At 44.1% G+C, this 17014-nt stretch overlaps 1 pseudogene; it reads right to left on the bottom strand.

The window, feature by feature from the left end:
• Positions 1 to 14448: 14448 nt before the first annotated feature.
• Positions 14449 to 14599, bottom strand: LOC116470139 (U2 spliceosomal RNA; annotated as a pseudogene).
• Between the last annotated feature and the right edge of the window lie 2415 nt (positions 14600 to 17014).

A 17014-nucleotide genomic window follows, 5' to 3' on the forward strand; every position in this document is an offset into this window, starting at 1 on the left:
CAGCAAGATCTCAGGAGTTGGGAGAGTGAGTTCAAGCATGCACATTAAGAGTCAAAATGGCGGAGTTTAACTGGTATATAACCTTTTGAGGGCATTCCACCGGAAAAGGGATGTAAGATGCCAGAGGTAGGCCAGCATATAAAACCCCAAGTCCTAGATCCAATGGGACACTTGACCTCCAAGGTGTCTGCTTGGTCCTCTTCCAAGTGTGTTTTATTTTCTTTTCATTCCTGCTCTAAGGCTTTTAAAAAAACTTTCACTCCTGCTCTAAAGCTTGCCTTGGTCTCTTCTGCCTTGTGTCCCTCAGTCGAATTATTCCGAGGAGGCAAGAATTGACGTTGCTGTAGTAACAAGCTCACTGCAGCCCTGAATTCTGGGTTCAAGCAATCCTCCTACTTCAGCCTCCCTAGTAACTAGGACTACAGGCATGAACAACCACTCTCAGCTAATTAATTTTTTTTTTTTTTTAAATAGAGATAGAGTCTCACTATGTTGCTCAGGCTGGTCTCAAGCTCCTGGGCTCAAGCGATCCTCCCACCTCAACCTCCCGGAGTGCTGGGATTATGTAAGTAAGCCATTGCACCTGGCTAGGCCTTTTATTGGAACCCATGGCCTGCATGTATATCGATTAATTTTTTGCTTTGCATTCAGAGTGCTGAAGTATCCCTTTGGGATACTGGGTTCTTCAGGAGTTCCTCCTAAGGGGCATCCTGGGGCTTGTCTTTCTCTGGTGACCTACCTGTATTGTGCTTACCAGTTACAGCCACGTGGCCTTGGGGCAGGGGTGTCTTCATTGCAATGGAATGATAAAATGTCTTGTTGTCTTGTTTTTTTTTTTGTTGTTGTTGTTGTTGAGATGGAGTCTTGCTATAGTTGCCCAGGCTGGAGTGCAATGGCGTGATCTTGGCTCACTGCAACCTCTGCCTCCCAGGTTCAATTGATTCTCCTGCCTCAGCCTCCCGAGTAGCTGGGACTACAGGCGCTTGCCACCACACCAGGCTAATTTTTTGTATTTTAGTAGAGACAGGGTTTCACCATGTTGCCCAGGCTGGTCTCAAACTCCTGAGCTCAGGCAATTCAGCTGCCTAGGCCTCCCAAAGTGCTAGGGTTATAGGTGTGAGCCACTGCGCCCAGCCTGAATGTCTTGTTCTTAAGTAACCCCTGTTGGCTTATGAGCCATTTCGTTTGCTTAACAATCCAGCTTCACATTAGGTTATGCATGCAAGCTAACCATCCTCCTAATGAGATGTTCTCCTGATGCAGCCATAGGCTTTGACATTATTGGCCCAAGGAAGAGGTATCTTGGCTTTTAGTACCCCATGCCCATATGTGGTAGTGGACGATGGTCCCATCCACAGTGCCTATTGAGATAACCTGATGGTAAGGAGATTACTACCAAAAATGGTAAGGAGATTACTACCGAGTCCCCATTTAGAGGGAAATCCAAGATGCTCACTCACCCAGATTCTCTGGACAGCAAGGAATCTAGGCTTTTGGATGGAACTGCCTGCTGTTTTGAACAGAAGAGCAACAGGCAGGTTGATAGTTCCTGGAGTATTGTTGGCCTTGGAACACAGAGAGTGGAGTTTAAGAAGGGAAATAGGGAAGCCGAATTGGGAGGATAACATACGAGTTAAGGTGGGTGGACAAGGATGTCTAAGAACTTGGGTTGAGGCTAGCAAATAATGAAGAAAGTGTCCCTAACTATGCGTGGAGGGGACTGCATATGATGCCTACATGCATCAGAGGAAGACTAGCCATATTGGTTACCTCCTGCTTCTGTGTCTTGGGTCTTTCTAGTAGGAATATTGCTTAACTTTTACCAGTTTCAGAGAGTTGCTGCATGAGGCAGGTTTCGAGGGGCTATGCCTGACTGCAGCCCTTCTCAGGGAATCTTTTCTTTCTTCTTTTTTCGCTCTTGTTGCCTAGGCTCCAGTGCAATGGTGCGATCTCGGCTCACTGCAACCTCCGCCTCCTGGGTTCAAGTGATTCTCCTGCCTCAGCCTCCCGAGTAGCTGGGATTACAGGCATGCACCACCACGCCTGGCTAATTTTGTATTTTTAGTAGAGATGGGGGTTTCTCCATGTTGGTCAGGCTGGTCTCGAACTCCCGACCTCAGGTGATCCGCCTGCCTCGGCCTCTCAAAGTGCTGGGATTACAGGCGTGAGCACCCAGCCAAGGGCATCTTTTCTTTGCACAGCTGTGACTAATGGACAATGGGCCGGCAAAATCTCATTACGCTCCCCTTTGGCACACTGATAAGGTGAAGTGTGGACACCTGACTTAAGTAGGGATGGGGCGGCGCATCAATATGAGGCACTAAGCCAATCAGAGCCTGTTCTAGGAATGTGAATTAAGATACATAGAAATGTTCTGGTTGCTGATGGGCTCTAGATCTGAGAAATAATGAATCAGAGCTGGGACTGGTGGTCATCCCTTAAGAAGAGCATACAGGTGAAATGGATTTAAGTAGGAGAGAGGAATGGAGTCAGTGTACGGAGATGCCTCTCGTGCTCCATTTCCTGGTTTCAGTTTCCATGAGGCCTGAACACACTTTGTTTCTTGTTCTTGAATTCCCTGTAATCTCTGTATCCTTGCAGCCATGCCCTCTTTTCCCAAGAGCTGATTCGACGGGGTTTCTATTCTTTATGACCAAAAGACCATTGACTAGAACAGATGTTGAGAACATGATCAATGTGACAGCTACTAAGTACAGAATGCAGCCTGATGAACCACTCAGCAGGCCAGGGTGACTACAATTGCACGTGTGTGTGTGTGTATGTTTACGGGGAGGGGCATTAAATCACTAGGGATGAAAGGACCCCCCCCCCCCCCCCCCCCCCAACCCCCCCCCCCCCACCGCCCCATAACCATCTTCTCTTTCCCATCTTAGTTCCTTGGCTGCTCTCCATCTCCTGGCCCCAGCTGCTAAGATCTATTTCTAGATGAAGTCAGCAAACTGTTTCTGTTTCTAAGACTCTGAGTCCAGAATCCCCTGCTCAGAAATGTCCCCTTTGCCCTCACCACCTGCACTCCTCCTCTCTCCCTTTCTCTGTATCACCTCTTCACCTCACGGGATTGTCTTATCCCTCAGGGTTTTTTGACATTTTGAGAAAATGAAGTAGAACCTTTAACTCCTGTAGCAGTGTCTGTCTCTGGTGGGGGCTGGGAGGCAGGGAGCAGCTCTCTGCAAGGACTTCATGTCTCCTCTGCCAGGAAGCTCCCTAGCTCCATCCTGGGTAAAACTCTTCGAAGCTCCAAGGTCTTCCCAAATTCAGACAAACTTGGGTCAAGGTTGCACAGTCTGCGTCTGTAGGTGGGATGGTGAGATGAGGGCACAGGGGTTGGAAGGGGGCAGAGGGCCCAGCTATCCTCACTTCAGTCACAGTGGTCATCGGGAAGGTGCTGTTGTTATAAATCCAGCCATTGGTGCAGGGCTCTATGGCCCCATGTTGTTGGCTTCCGTGTCATTAGGAAAAGGTGGCCCCCATTGGGAGGAGGTGAAGTGGAGGCAGGACTGAGGTCACACCTGCCAGTCTTGGGGCAGCCAAGCCTCCAGCCACCTGTCCTTGCTGAGGTTGGCGTTGGCAGGTGGGGGCAGCAGGGATTGGGTGGGGAGAGGCAGTGGCAGTGAAGTTTTGCAGAGTAGTGTGCAAACACAGGAGAGCACTAGGAGGACCACCAGGGTGACTTGGATCTGCTGGAAGTAGCTGACACCCCCATTTGCTGCATGAGGTCATTGAAGGCCATGGAACTAGGCCTGGTCAAGTGGCTGGGGGCTGGGTCTGCAAATCAAGCAACGCGTTTCCTTTCTTCCGGTGGAGGGGGAAGAAAGGGGAGGGGAGGGGCTGCCTTTGTCTCCTGCACTCATCAGTTCCTGGGTCTGCTGTAGCCCTAGGCCTCCTAATGGCCAGCAGTAGTTTGTTTTTTTCTTTCTTTCTTTTTTTTTTTTTTAAGATGGAGTTTCACTCTTGTCACCCAGGCTGGAGTGCAATGGCACGATGTCGGCTCACTGCAACTGCCGCCTCCCAGGTTCAAGTGATTCTCCTGTCTCAGCCTCCCAAGTAGCTGGGATTACAGGTGCCTGCCACCATGCCTGGCTAATTTTTGTATTCTTAGTAGAGACGGGGTTTCACCACGTTGGCCAGGCTGGGCTTGAACTCCTGACCTCAGGTGATCCGCCTGGCTCGGCCTCCCAAAGTGCTAGGATGACAAGCGTGAGCCACCGTGCCTGGCCCAGTGGTTTTTATAACTTCTTTTGAAGCACCAAGTTAAACTGACTTGAGAGTCAGACATTTAATTATAAGACTCATCAGGTCAATGGTTTGTTCCAGGAGGTCGAATGGGCAAGTCAAGTTGGATTCAGCAGAGGAAAGTACCTTCCTGTGAAGGAGGGACGTGTTTGAGTCTCTTCATTACACTGGAACAGGTGGGGAGGAAGGGAAAGCACCAAGGGTGAAGGGGGGCCCAAGCTGGGGTGAGCATGAAGCCTGAGCTGAGCTCTCCTTTCTCAGGGCCAGGTCCTACCTCACTCTGAGCCAGACTGAACTGGGGAGACTCTGAAGAGCCCATGCAGAAATGCTGTGATGCATGGGCTTTTGTATCCTTAACCTGTGAGCATCACCTCTGCAGGAATCCCGGAGCCTGGGCCTTCAGCCCTAGATGAGGGCCAGGACACAGCTCAGCCTTCACTTGAAGGAGGAATTCTTTGTTAGAGGTTTGTGTCAGCAGGGTCTCTTTTCTCATTATAATATCTCTCTAATCCACTCCCATTTTTTTTCCCCTTTCCCGAATTGTACCAGTATATGTGACATGATAAAGAGCCATCAGGTGCTTTAACATTCTTCAAGGGTCTGGGCATACTGGGGTCTGTGCCATGAACAGGGCCCAGGTGAATCCAGGTGTTCTGACATCTTGGCCCTTGTTATGGACTGAATTGTGTCCCCCTCATTCATATGTTGAAGCCCTAACCTCTAATGTGACTATATTTGGAAATAGGACCTTTAAGGAGGTAATGAAGGTTAAATGAGGTCATGGGGTGGGGCCCTAATTCAGTGTGACTGGTGTCCTTACAAGAAGAGAGAGAGACAGCAGGGTGGGACGCACGTGCTCAGAGGAAAGGCCGTGTGAGGACATGGTGGGAAGGCGGCCATCTGCAAGCCAAAGAGAGACCTCAGGAGAAACCAAACCTGATGACAGCTTGATTGTGGACTTCTAGCCTCCAGAGCTGTGAGAAAATAAATTTCTGTTGTTTAAGCCACCCAGCCTGTGGTATTTTGTTATGGCAGCCCAAGGCTGTCACTTATATCTGTAATGTAACACAATTCTAGCCAAGAAATGTGGCAGGAAGCCCATTGTGGGGGAGGTGGCTTTTGGGAAAGGTCTTCAAAAGAGATGTCTTGCTCTTCCAAGCAGATATGTGAGGAGTAACTTCCTTTTCTGCCTTTGGATGCTGTGTGTGTGGGGGGGTGATGCCTATAGCCACTGCAGCCCTCTTGCTGTCATGATGGGAGTTGTTGACCTGCTGAGGAGAGGGTTGAAAAGAACCTGGATCCATGATGATGTTGGGTGCCTGAATCATGGAAGCCAGCAAATCTGCTCTCTGTTTTTTTTTTTTTCTGGAGCAGGGGCTTAAGCCAGTTAGTTTTGTGTCACTTACAACTGAAAGGGTCCTGGCTAATACTTCCATCATAAGAGCCATAACCTGGTCTGGGCACGGTGGCTCACATCTGTAATCCCAGCACTTTGGGAGGCTGAGGTGGGTAGATCACGAAGTCAGGAGTTCGAGACCAGCCTGGCCAACATAGTGAAACCCTGTCTTTACTAACAATACAAAAAATTAGCCGGGCGTAGTGGCGGGCACCTGTAATCCCAGCTACTTGGGAGGCTGAGGCAGGAGAATCGCTTGAACTCAGGAGGCAGAGGTTGCAGCGAGCTGAGTTGCGCCACTGCACTCCAACCTGGGCAACAGTGGAGACGCCCTCTTGAAAAAAAAAAAAAAGGCCGGCTCAGCAGCTCACACCTGTAATCCTGGCACTTTGGGAGGCCGAGGTGGGTGGATCACCTGCGGTCAGGAGTTCGAGATCAGCCTGACCAACATGGAGAAACCCCGTCTCTACTAAAAATAGAAAATTAGCCGAGTGTGGTTGTGCATGCCTATAATCCCAACTACTTGGGAGGCTGAGGCAGGAGAATTGCTTGAACTTGGGAGATGGAGGTTGTGGTGAGCCGAGATCGCGCCTTTATACTCCAGCCTGGGCAACTAGAGCGAAACTCCGTCTCAAAAAAAAAAAAAAAGCCATAAAAAAGTGCCATAACCCAGAAGCACAGGGAAACTGAAGCCAGGGAAGCCTCTTAGGCTGAGTGATAGAATGGCTGTATTAGTCAGTGTTGTTGGGTGTAAACAACAAAAACAGACTGTGGCTAATGTAAGCTATAGAAAAATCACTGGAAGGATAATGGGCTGCTCATGGAATTGATGAGAATCTGGCTCAGAAATGGGCAGGAGCTGAGAGAGGCCAGGAAACAGTTTGGCTAGGATGCCACTGGAGTATTCCCTGGAGGTTTCCACTCCTCCCTGGACTCTCACAGTCATTGCTATTGTGTGTCATTTCCCAAATGTTCCTGCAGCTTTGTGTTCTATCGCAAGAGTCAAGGCCCTAGGTAGGAGTACTGATTAGTTGAACATGGTTCATGCACCTGAGTAAAACTTTATTAGGGTTTAATATATGCAATAAAATGCATCAATTTTGGCGGTACATTTTTACAAGCTCTGACAATTTTTTTTTTTTTTTTTTTTTAAAGACAGAGTCTCGTTGTGTTGCCCAGGCTGGAGTGCATTGGTGCCATCTCGGCTCACTGCAACGTCCGCCTCCTGGGTTCAAGAGATACTCATGCCTCAGCCTCCTGAGTAGCTGGTACTACGGGTGTGAACTACCACGCCTGGCTAATTTTTGTATTTTTAGTAGAGACGGGGTTTCACCATGTTGGCCAGGCTGGTCTCAAGCTCCTGAACTCAGGTGATTCACCTGCCTCGGCCTCCCAAAATGCTGTGATTACAGGCAGCTCTGATAAATTTTTATACCACATAACCACTATATAGAACATTTTCAACTCCTGCCTCTCCCACCCCAGCAATTCCCTAGTACTGTATCCTAGCCAATTCTCATCTTCTACCCTAGGCAATGGATTTGTCTTTTCTGGAGTTTCAAATGAATGATATCATACAGTATATCCTCTTTTGTGTCTGGCTTCTTTTGCTCAGCAAAATGTTTTTGAGATTCATCCACCTTGTAGTGTGCCAGTAGTTCATTCCTTTTTTTTTTTTTTTTTGAGATGGAGTCTGGCTCTGTTGCCAGGCTGGAGTGTAGTGGCGCAATCTCCGCTCACTGTACCCTCCACCTCCCGGGTTCAAGAGATTCTCCTGCCTCAGCCTCCCGAGTAGCTGAGACTACAGGTGCACGCCACCACGCCCAGCTAATTTTTGTATTTTTAGTAGAGACGGGGTTTCACCATGTTGGCAAGGATGGTCTCGATCTCTTGATCCGCCCACCTCAGCCTCCCAAAGTGCTAGGATTACAGTTGTGAGCCATCGCACCTGGCCCCATTCCTTTTTAATACTGAATAGTATTCCATTGTATGTATAACCACAGTTTGCTTATTCATTCACCTGTTGATGAACATTTGTGTTGTTTCCAGTTTTTGGCTATTATAAAGAAAGCTGCCATGAACATTTATGTATAGTGAGGGGACATGTACTTTCATATCTCTCGGGTAAATACCTAGAAGTGGAATTACTAGGTCATATATTTAACTTTATCAGAAACTGTCAAATTGTTTTCCAAAGTGTTTCCAAATTTTACATTTCTACCAGCAATGGATGAGAGTTCCAGTTATTCCACATTCTTGCTGACATCTTGATATGTGCAGTCTTTTCATTTTAGCCATTTATATGAATATGAAGGGACATCTCATTGTGGTCTAACTTGCATTTTCCTGATGACTAATGATGTTGACCATTTTTTCATGTGCTTATTGGCTATTCATATATCTACCATGGTGAAGTGTATGTGTAATTTTTTTTGCCTATGTTTGAATTGGGGTGTTTGACTTCTTTTTATTGAGTTGTAGGAGTACTTTTTATATTCTGCAGATTTGTTTGCATAGCTCTCTCCTGAGAAATCTAGCTGCCTTGGCCATCCTGAACTCTTTTATTCTCCTCAGCTCAGTGAGGTTGCTGGCTCTGTTTGGATTCCACATCTCCACACTGCAGTCTAGAAGTTGCTCCCAGGAAGAAAGCCTGGGTGATAAAAGTTGGTGCAAAAGTAATTGCGGGTTTTGCAATTAAAAGTAATGACAAAAACCACAATTACTTTTGCATCAACCTAATAGTAGGCCTTAAATAATCTGTTTCCCTTCTCACAGAAATTACAGTCCTGCTCTGCCTGTTGTCCGATGTCTGAACATTGTTATTTTCCACATTTCCTTCAGTTTTCTAGGTTTTTTTTTTGTTTTTTTTTTTTTGAGATGGAGTCTCTCTCTGTTGCCAGGCTGGAGTGCAGTGGCACGATCCTGGCTCACTGCAACCTCCGCCTCCCGGGTTCAAGCGATTCTCCTTGCTTCAGCCTCCCAAGTAGCTGGGATTACAGGTGCCTGCCACCACACCTGGCTATTTTTTTTATTTTTATTTTTGATTTTTAGTAGAGACAGGGTTTCACTATGTTGGCCAGGCTGGTCTCGAACTCCTGACCACATGATTTGCCCGCCTTGGCCTCCTAAAGTGCTGGGATTACAGGCGTGAGCCACCGTGCCCGGCCCAGTTTTCTAGTTTTTTTTTTTTTTTTTTTTTTTTTTACAATGGGAGAGTTGTTTTGGAAGTTTGTTATTTCCTGATGACTGGAACTTTTCCTTTTCCATTCTGAATGCATTTAAAACAACAGTGTTCCTTGTGTAATTGAAAGTGTCTTTCTTCCTCTCTAAAGGGGGATGCTGGGTAGCGAGTAGAGGGAGAAACTTCCATTCTTTTGGCTTCTTGTTTCCTTATGGAATAAGGAGTGGGTTATTTGGTGAATCTGGGAGAAGGAACAGGGTATGTATAGCTACTTTCTTCTTCTTTTCTTTTGGGCCCTCTTTACCTTCAGAGAGCATGTGTTTTTTATGTTTTTGGCCACATGGTAAGGTATTTGACAGCTGTGTCTCTCAATTGGTTCCATACGTGGGGCAGAAGAGATGCGTTTTTTTTCTTTTTTTTGACACAGGGTCTCACTCTATCACCCAGGCTGGAGTGCAGTGGCACGATCACAACTCAATGAAGCCTTGACCTCCTGAGCTCAAGCCATCCTGCCACCTGATCCTCCACGTAGCTGTGTTACTGGAAAGGGGTCCTGATCCAGACTCCAAAAGAGGGTTCTTGGACTTTACATAAGAAAGAATTTCAGGTGAGTTCATAGGATAAAGTGAAAGCAATTTTATTGGAGAAATAAGCAAACAAAAGAATGGCTATTCCACAGGCAGAGCAGCCCTGAGGGCTACTGTTTGGCTATTTTTACGGTTATTTCTTGATTATATGCTAAACAAGGGGTGGATTACTCATGAGTTTTCTAGGAAAGGGGCAGGCAATTCCCAGAACTGAGGGTTCCTCCCCTTTTTAGACTATATAGGGTACCGTCTGGATGTTGCCATGGCATTTGTAAACTGTGATGGTGCTGGTGGGAGTGTCTTTCAGCGTCCTAATGCATTATAGTTAGTTAGCATATAATGGACAGTGAGGATGACCGGAGGTCACTTTCATTGCCATCTCGCCTTTGGTGGGTTTTGGTGGGTTTTGGTGGGCTTCTTTACTGCATCCTATTTTATCAGCAGGGTCTTTATGATCTGTATCTTGTGCTGCCAATCCTGCCGAACTTCTATCTCATCCTGTGATTAAGAATGCCTAACTTTCTGGAAATGTGACCCAGTAGGTCTGAGCCTTACTTTACCCAGCCCCTATTAAAGATGGAGTTGCTCTGGTTTGAATGCCTCTGACAGCTGGAACCAAGTTAAGGATTTCTGAGTGATGTCTTCTTCTTTAGTTCTGTTGCAATGCCGTCGTTATGCTATGCATAGAAATAAGAAAATATTGTCTTTAATGTCTTCAATCATTTCTGTTTATGGAAACGTATTTGGCAAGAAGTCATGAGACTACAATAATATGTCAGTTGTTAGGATTCTGCTTCCAACCAAGATGGAGGAACACGGACTAGTAAATAGTAAATGCTCTCCTGCCTTTAACTAATAAAAAAACCTGACAAATTAGGTGTGTATGATAACTGTTTTTAGACATTGGACAGTAGGCAGTTCAGGACAGTTGTTCCTGAGAGAGGGAAACAAACAGAATGAGCCTTATTAACCAGTTTACTTCCTGGAGAAACTCTGCAGGCTGCAGAACAGGGAGAGGGGATCTACTCAGAGCCCAGAAGTCTCCCTGGGTTTAGGAAACAAAGTTGGGAGTCTGGGGAGACCCAGGTGGCAAGAGTTCACAGGGCAGAGGACTGGAGAGGAGAGAGCTGCATAGAGTACTGGAGATTTGTAGGGGATTTTGTTATTCATAGAATCTTTAGGTGAGTATTGGTTGATGCATACATTTGGTGAAAGAACCTAGATGATTCGCAGAGTTCACACAGGCCAGGAACAGTTTATCTTCCCACCAGCCACAGTGAAGACAAAACTCATAGTATTCAGGGCACTGGGTAGAGAACTCAGAAAGATCACTTAAGAGGAAAAATTAGCAGCATCTCCGCTCTCACCTAACAAAGCCTAAAAGCAAGCCTTGAAAAGTAACTTATTGTGACCCAGAAAAAAGTTCAAAATAGGCTGGGTGTGGTGGTTCATGCCTGTAATCCCAGTACTTTGGGAGGCCAAGGAGGGCAGATCATCTGAGGTCAGGAGTTTGAGACTAGCCTGGGCAATATATCGTGAAAGCCGTCTCTACTAAAAAATACAAAAATTAGCTGGGTGTGGTGGTGCACGCCTGTAGTCCCAGCTACTTGGGAAGCTGAGGCAGGAGAATCACTTGAACCTAGGAGGCAGAGGTTGCAGTGAGCCAAGATTGCGCCACTGCACTCCAGCCTGGGGAAGACACTGTCTCAAGGAAACAAACAAACCAACCAAACAAACAAAAAAGTTCAAAATAAAAACTATAGATCCCAGATCCAAGAAGGTAAATTAACTCTGATATGATAATTTATAAAAACTACAAGGTGTGCATCATAATCAAATGCTTAGAACCAGGGATAAAGATAAAATCTTGCTTGCAAACAGCTGAAGGAAAAAAAACCACATTCATATAAAGCAAAAAATATAAGAATAGCAGCAGATTTCTTGTCAAAAATGATGTAAGCCAGAAGGCAATGGAGAAATACCTTCAAAAGCTGAAAGAGAAAATCTGTCAAACTAAAACCCTCTACCAGCAAAAATATCTTTCAAAAATGATAATAGAATCAATGCCTTTCCAGGCATACAAAAGTTGAAAAAACACAGCAGCAACAGACCTGCACTGCAAGAAATGTTAAATGAAATTAAATTTATACTTAAAAACCACCCCACAAAGAAGATTCTAGGAACAGATGACTTAACTGATTAATTCTGTCAAACATTTAAGGAAGAAATAATACCAACTCTACACAAACACCTACAGAAAGGTGAAAAGTAGGGAATACTTCACAACTCATTCTGTGAGGCCAAAATTACCCTGATACTAAAACCAGACAAAAGATTACAAAAAGGGAAACTAGAGACAGGTATCTCTCATGAACATAGATGTAAAATTCTTAATATAATTTTATCAAATTTAACAAAAATTGTAAAAAGGATAATACATCTTGACCAAGTGGGGTTTATTCCAGAAATGCAAGATTTGTTTAACATTAAAAAAATCAGTTAATATAATTCACCATACTAATAGACTAAAAAAGAAAAACCATATAATCATCTCAACAGATGCAGAAAAAGCATTTGATAACACTCAATATCCATTCATGATAAAACTTCTCAGCAAACTAGGCATAAAGAGAACTTCTCAAAATAGATAAGCTGGGTGTGGTGGTACATGCCTGTAGTCCCAGCTACTCAGGAGGCTGAGGAAAGAGGATCCCTTGAGCCCAGGAGTTCAAGGCCAGCCTGGGCAACATAGAAGGATCCCATCTCAAAAAATAATTGATAAAAGACAACTATGGAAAAAATATAGGTAACATTATACTAAATTGTGAAAGACAGTGTTTTTCCTCTAGGTTCAGAGACAAAGATATTCACTCTCACCACTTTTATTTAACAGTGTACTGGAGATTCTAGGCAATGTAATAATGCAACAAAAAGAAATAAAATAATTCCAGAAAGGAAGAAAAAAATATACCTTTATTTGCAAACAGCATGATTGTACCAAAGATCCTGAGGAATCTACAAAAAAGCTATTGAGACTAATAAGTGATTTTAGTGAGTTTTCAGGATGCAAGTAGGATATATTAAAAACCAGTGGTATTTCTATATACTAGCAACAAACAAGTGGTAATTGAAATAAGAATACCATTCATAATAGCTGTTAAAGCAAAATAAGCAGGAAGTTATTAACCTGGAATTGTTTCTGTATCCAGAACCCTTACACAAGCAAACTGAAACTTAACCTAGAGGCATTCTTTGTAACTAATTAATTTTGAAAAACCAAAACCAAAACAGATACCAAGCTTCAGCCAATCACAAATAGCCAGTTAGCCATTAGTTATACAGCTAGGAACTTTCCACCAGATCATACCCAAATAAGACAAATAGTGGCTGAGCATGGAGGCTCATGCCTGTAATCCCAGCACTTTGGGAGGCCAAGGTGGGGGGTCACTTGAAGCCAGGGGCTCGAGGCCAGCCTGGTCAAGATGGTGAAATCCTGTGTCTACAAAGAAAACAAAACAAAACAAATGCCTACCTGTAGCCAATTAAGTTATTTCTTTACTTTTGTGTTCAGACTATGAAGATCTGCTTGTAGTGCTTAAGTGCAGCTACATGAACCTCTTCTGATTTTGAGTGCTGCCCAATTCATTAATGCTTTAGTGCTATAAAATCTGTTACATTTATTTTGTCTGAAGTTTTTCTTTTAACATAGTATAAAAATATGAAATCTGTAGGGATAAATTTGACAAAAGATGTACAAAACCTACACAATGAAAATACAAAACATCATTGTGAAGACCTAGATAAATGGAGAACTATATCATGGATTGGGACACTCAATATTATTAAGACGTCAGTTTTTCCCAAGATGATTTATGATTCAACATAATACAAATAAAAATCACAGAAGTTTTCTTGGTAGAAATGTACAAGTTGATTTTAAAATTTATATGGAAATGCAAAGCATCCAGACTAGCCAAAATAACTTTGAAAAAGTTGAACAAAGATAGAGAATCTACACCGTCTGAGTTCAAAGCTAATTACAAAGTTACATCAATTATGACAGTGTGGGATTTATGTAAAGACAAATAGATCAATGGAACAAAATAGAGTCCAGAAATAGAGCCACACATGTGTAGCCAACTGATCTCCAACCAGGATGTTTAGACAATTCAATGAGGAAAAGAAAATCTTTCAACAAATGGTGCTGGAACAATTGGATATCCATATGCAAAAAGCAATGAACCACAATCTGTTTACCTCATATCATTTACAGAAATAACTCAAATTGGATTATAGACCCTAAATATAAAAGTTAAAACTATAAAACTTCTATTAAAAAAAGGAGAAAAATTTAGTGTCCTTGGGCTTGGCAAAGATTTAAAAAAATAAGACTCAAAAAGCATTAACTATAAAATCAGTAAACTGGACTTCATCACAGTTTAAAAACTTCTGTTCTTCAGAAGTCACTGTTATAAAACTGAAAAGGCAAACTGTAAACATGGAGAAAACATTTGCAAAACACATATCTGGCAAGGGGCTTGCTTTTGAAATATATAAAAAGTTTCTAACTCAATAATATGAAACAATCAAAATTTTAAAATGTGCAAATTTTTTAACAGACACCTCACCAAAGAAGAGGTCTAGATGGAAATAAGCAAGTGAACAGTTGCTTTAGATCATTAGTCTTCAGAGAAATGTAAATTAAAACTACAATAGGATACCAGTACACATCCACTAGAATGGCTTAAGTTAAAAACAGCAATCAGACCAGGCATGGTGACTCATGCCTGTAATCCCAGCACTTTGAGATGCCAGGGCAGGTGGATCACTTGAGGTCAGGAGTTCGAGATCAGCCTGGCCAACATGGCAAAACCTCATCTCTACTAAAAATCAAAAAAATTAGCTGGGTGTGGTGGTACACACCTGTAATCCCAGCTACTCAGGAGGCTGAGGCAAGATAATTGCTTGAATCCAAGAGGTGGAGGTTGCAGTGAGCAGAGATCACACCACTGCACTCCAGCCTGGGCTACAGAGAGAGACTCCATCTCAAAAAACAACAACAAAAAAAGCAATCATACCAAGTTTTGACAAAGATGTGGAACAACTGGATCTCTCATATACTGCTGGTGGGAATATAAAATGTTACTACACTTGATCTTAGCCAAAAGGCCGAGAAGCGATGGGAATATAAAATGTTAAGAAAATTGTTTGGCTATTTCTTTTTGTAAAATTTTGGCTGGTGTGATAGCTCATGCCTATAACCCCAGCACTTGGGGCCAGGAGTTTGAGATCAGCCTGGGTAACATGGCGAGACCCTGTCTCTACTAAAAACATGGTTTAAAATTATTTATTTATTTTTATTTTTTAGAGACAGGGTCTTGCTATGTTGTCCAGGCTGGTCTTGAACTCTTGGGGTCAAGGGGTCCTCCTGCCTCAGCCTCTTGAGTTACTAGGATTACAGGTGTGAGCCACCATGCCCGGCTGTTTGGCTATTTCTTAAAAAGTTAAACATACACCTTACATAGTACTCAGCCATTCCACTCCTTGATATTTAAGGATAATATAATGGAAAGATGAAACCAATCTGAGCAAGAGAATCTGGTTCAAGAGAAGTAGAAACCTATGTTCACACGAAGAAGGAGCGTGAGAAAACTTTTGGTGGTGATGGATATGCTCATTGTCTTGATTGTAGTGATGGTTTCATGGATGTATGCATGTGTCGAAACGCATCCAATTTTACACTGTAAATATGAGCGACTCCGCCTTGGTATCATAGGGAGACCCTGTTTCTTCAAAAAAAATACAAACATTAGCTAGGAGTGGTGGCCCTTGCCTGTAGTCCCAGCTATTCGGGAGGCTGACGTGGGATAATTGCTCGAGCCCAGAAGGTTGAGGCTGCAGTGAGCTGTGATCGCACCACTGCACTCCAGCCTGGGGCCAAGAGCAAGAGCCCGTCTCAACAATACCAACACCACCACCACCACCTGAGCAACTAATTGTCTGTCTGTTGTATTTCAATAAAGCTGTAAAAATATAAGATATCTTTGACCACAAATCATAGAAAAACGAACTCACACTGGCTTAAAGTATAAGGAGGACTTAAATTGTTACCCTTAACAATCAGAGTAGAGGTAGGTGGTACCAGTATTGATTAAATGGGTGGGGTTAAATCATCAAACCCCAGATTAGTTCCATCTTTCCATTATAATATCCTCATTGGTTGCCTTAGTCCATGCTCTGGTTTCCCTCTGGGTTACAGGATGGCTGCCACAGTTCTGGATATCCATCCAGACTCAACGTTGTCTGCCACCTACATGTAAACCCTACATTCAGCCCTTACAGGCTGCTTGGTCTCTTCTATGGGTGTGGTTCACATGGCACTTACTATTGCTACTGGGGTGCAGGATTCTATTGGGGGAGGGGTTTAGGAGGAGCAGACCTCACTAGAATGGGTCAGAAAAGCTGAGCCTCAAGTTCATCTAGCTTATTACTACAGAATTTTTTTTTTTTTTTTTTTTGAGAGGAGTCTCGCTCTTGTTGCCGGGGCTGGAGTGCAGTGGCGCAATCTCGGCTCACTGCAACCTTCGCCTCCCAGGTTCAAGCTTCTCCTGCCTCAGCCTCCTGAGTAGCTGGGATTACAGGCAACCACCACCACGCCCAGCTAATTTTTGTACTTTTAGTAGAGATGGGGTTTCGCCATGTTGGCCAGGCTGGTCTTGAACTTCTGACCTCAGGTGATTCGCCCCCCTCAACTTCCCAAAGTGCTGGGATTACAGGCATGAGCCACTGCGCCCGGCCATTACTACAGCATTTTTGCAGTAGAGTCCTCCGCTGTTCTATGACTACAACATGAACCACATGGAGACAGTCACATCTCAGAGAACATCCAAATGGTTTTCTTGAAAGAGGAGGTGCAGTGGGGCAATGGAGTCTACCCAGTCAGTGTTTTCCTTTTGCTTCCTGCACCTATGACACAATTTTCCTTTCACAATTTTTAAACATAAGGAATGGTAGTGGTGGGAGTGTAGCACAGAGCAGTCTAGGAGTCCCAAACTTAAGTGTCTACAAGGGCTAGTGGCTAATTTAGACTCTGTGAATCCGACAAGCTATAAGACAATAGGAAGAGGTGAGGCCCATGATGATCCAGACATTACAACCCATCCCTACAAAAATTATAGTGCATGGGAAAAAGAAAATCTCCAGGGGCCTCCCTGGAGGAATCTAAGAGCAAGGGATGCATATCAGTTTCATATTGCTGTTGTTAACAAACTGCCACAAATTTAGTGGCTTAAAACAGCACAGATTTGTTCTCTTGTAATTCTGGAGGCCAGATGTCTAAAATCAATATATCGGTGAGGCATGGTAGCTCACGCCTGTAATTCTCGCACTTTGGGAGGGCAAGGCAGGCAGATCACCTGAGGTCAGGAGTTCGAGACCAGCCTGTCCAACGTGGTGAAACCCTGTCTCTACTAAAAATACAAAAATTAGCGGGGCATGATGGTGCACACCTGAGTCCCAGCTATCTGGGAGGCTGAGGCGGGAGAATCACTTGAACTCAGGAGGCAGCCTGGCCAACATGGCGAAACCCCATCTCTA

Source organism: Hylobates moloch, unplaced genomic scaffold (assembly GCF_009828535.3).
Source record: "Hylobates moloch isolate HMO894 unplaced genomic scaffold, HMol_V3 SCAFFOLD_5, whole genome shotgun sequence".
In the NCBI taxonomy this organism is placed as follows: Eukaryota; Metazoa; Chordata; class Mammalia; order Primates; family Hylobatidae; genus Hylobates; species Hylobates moloch.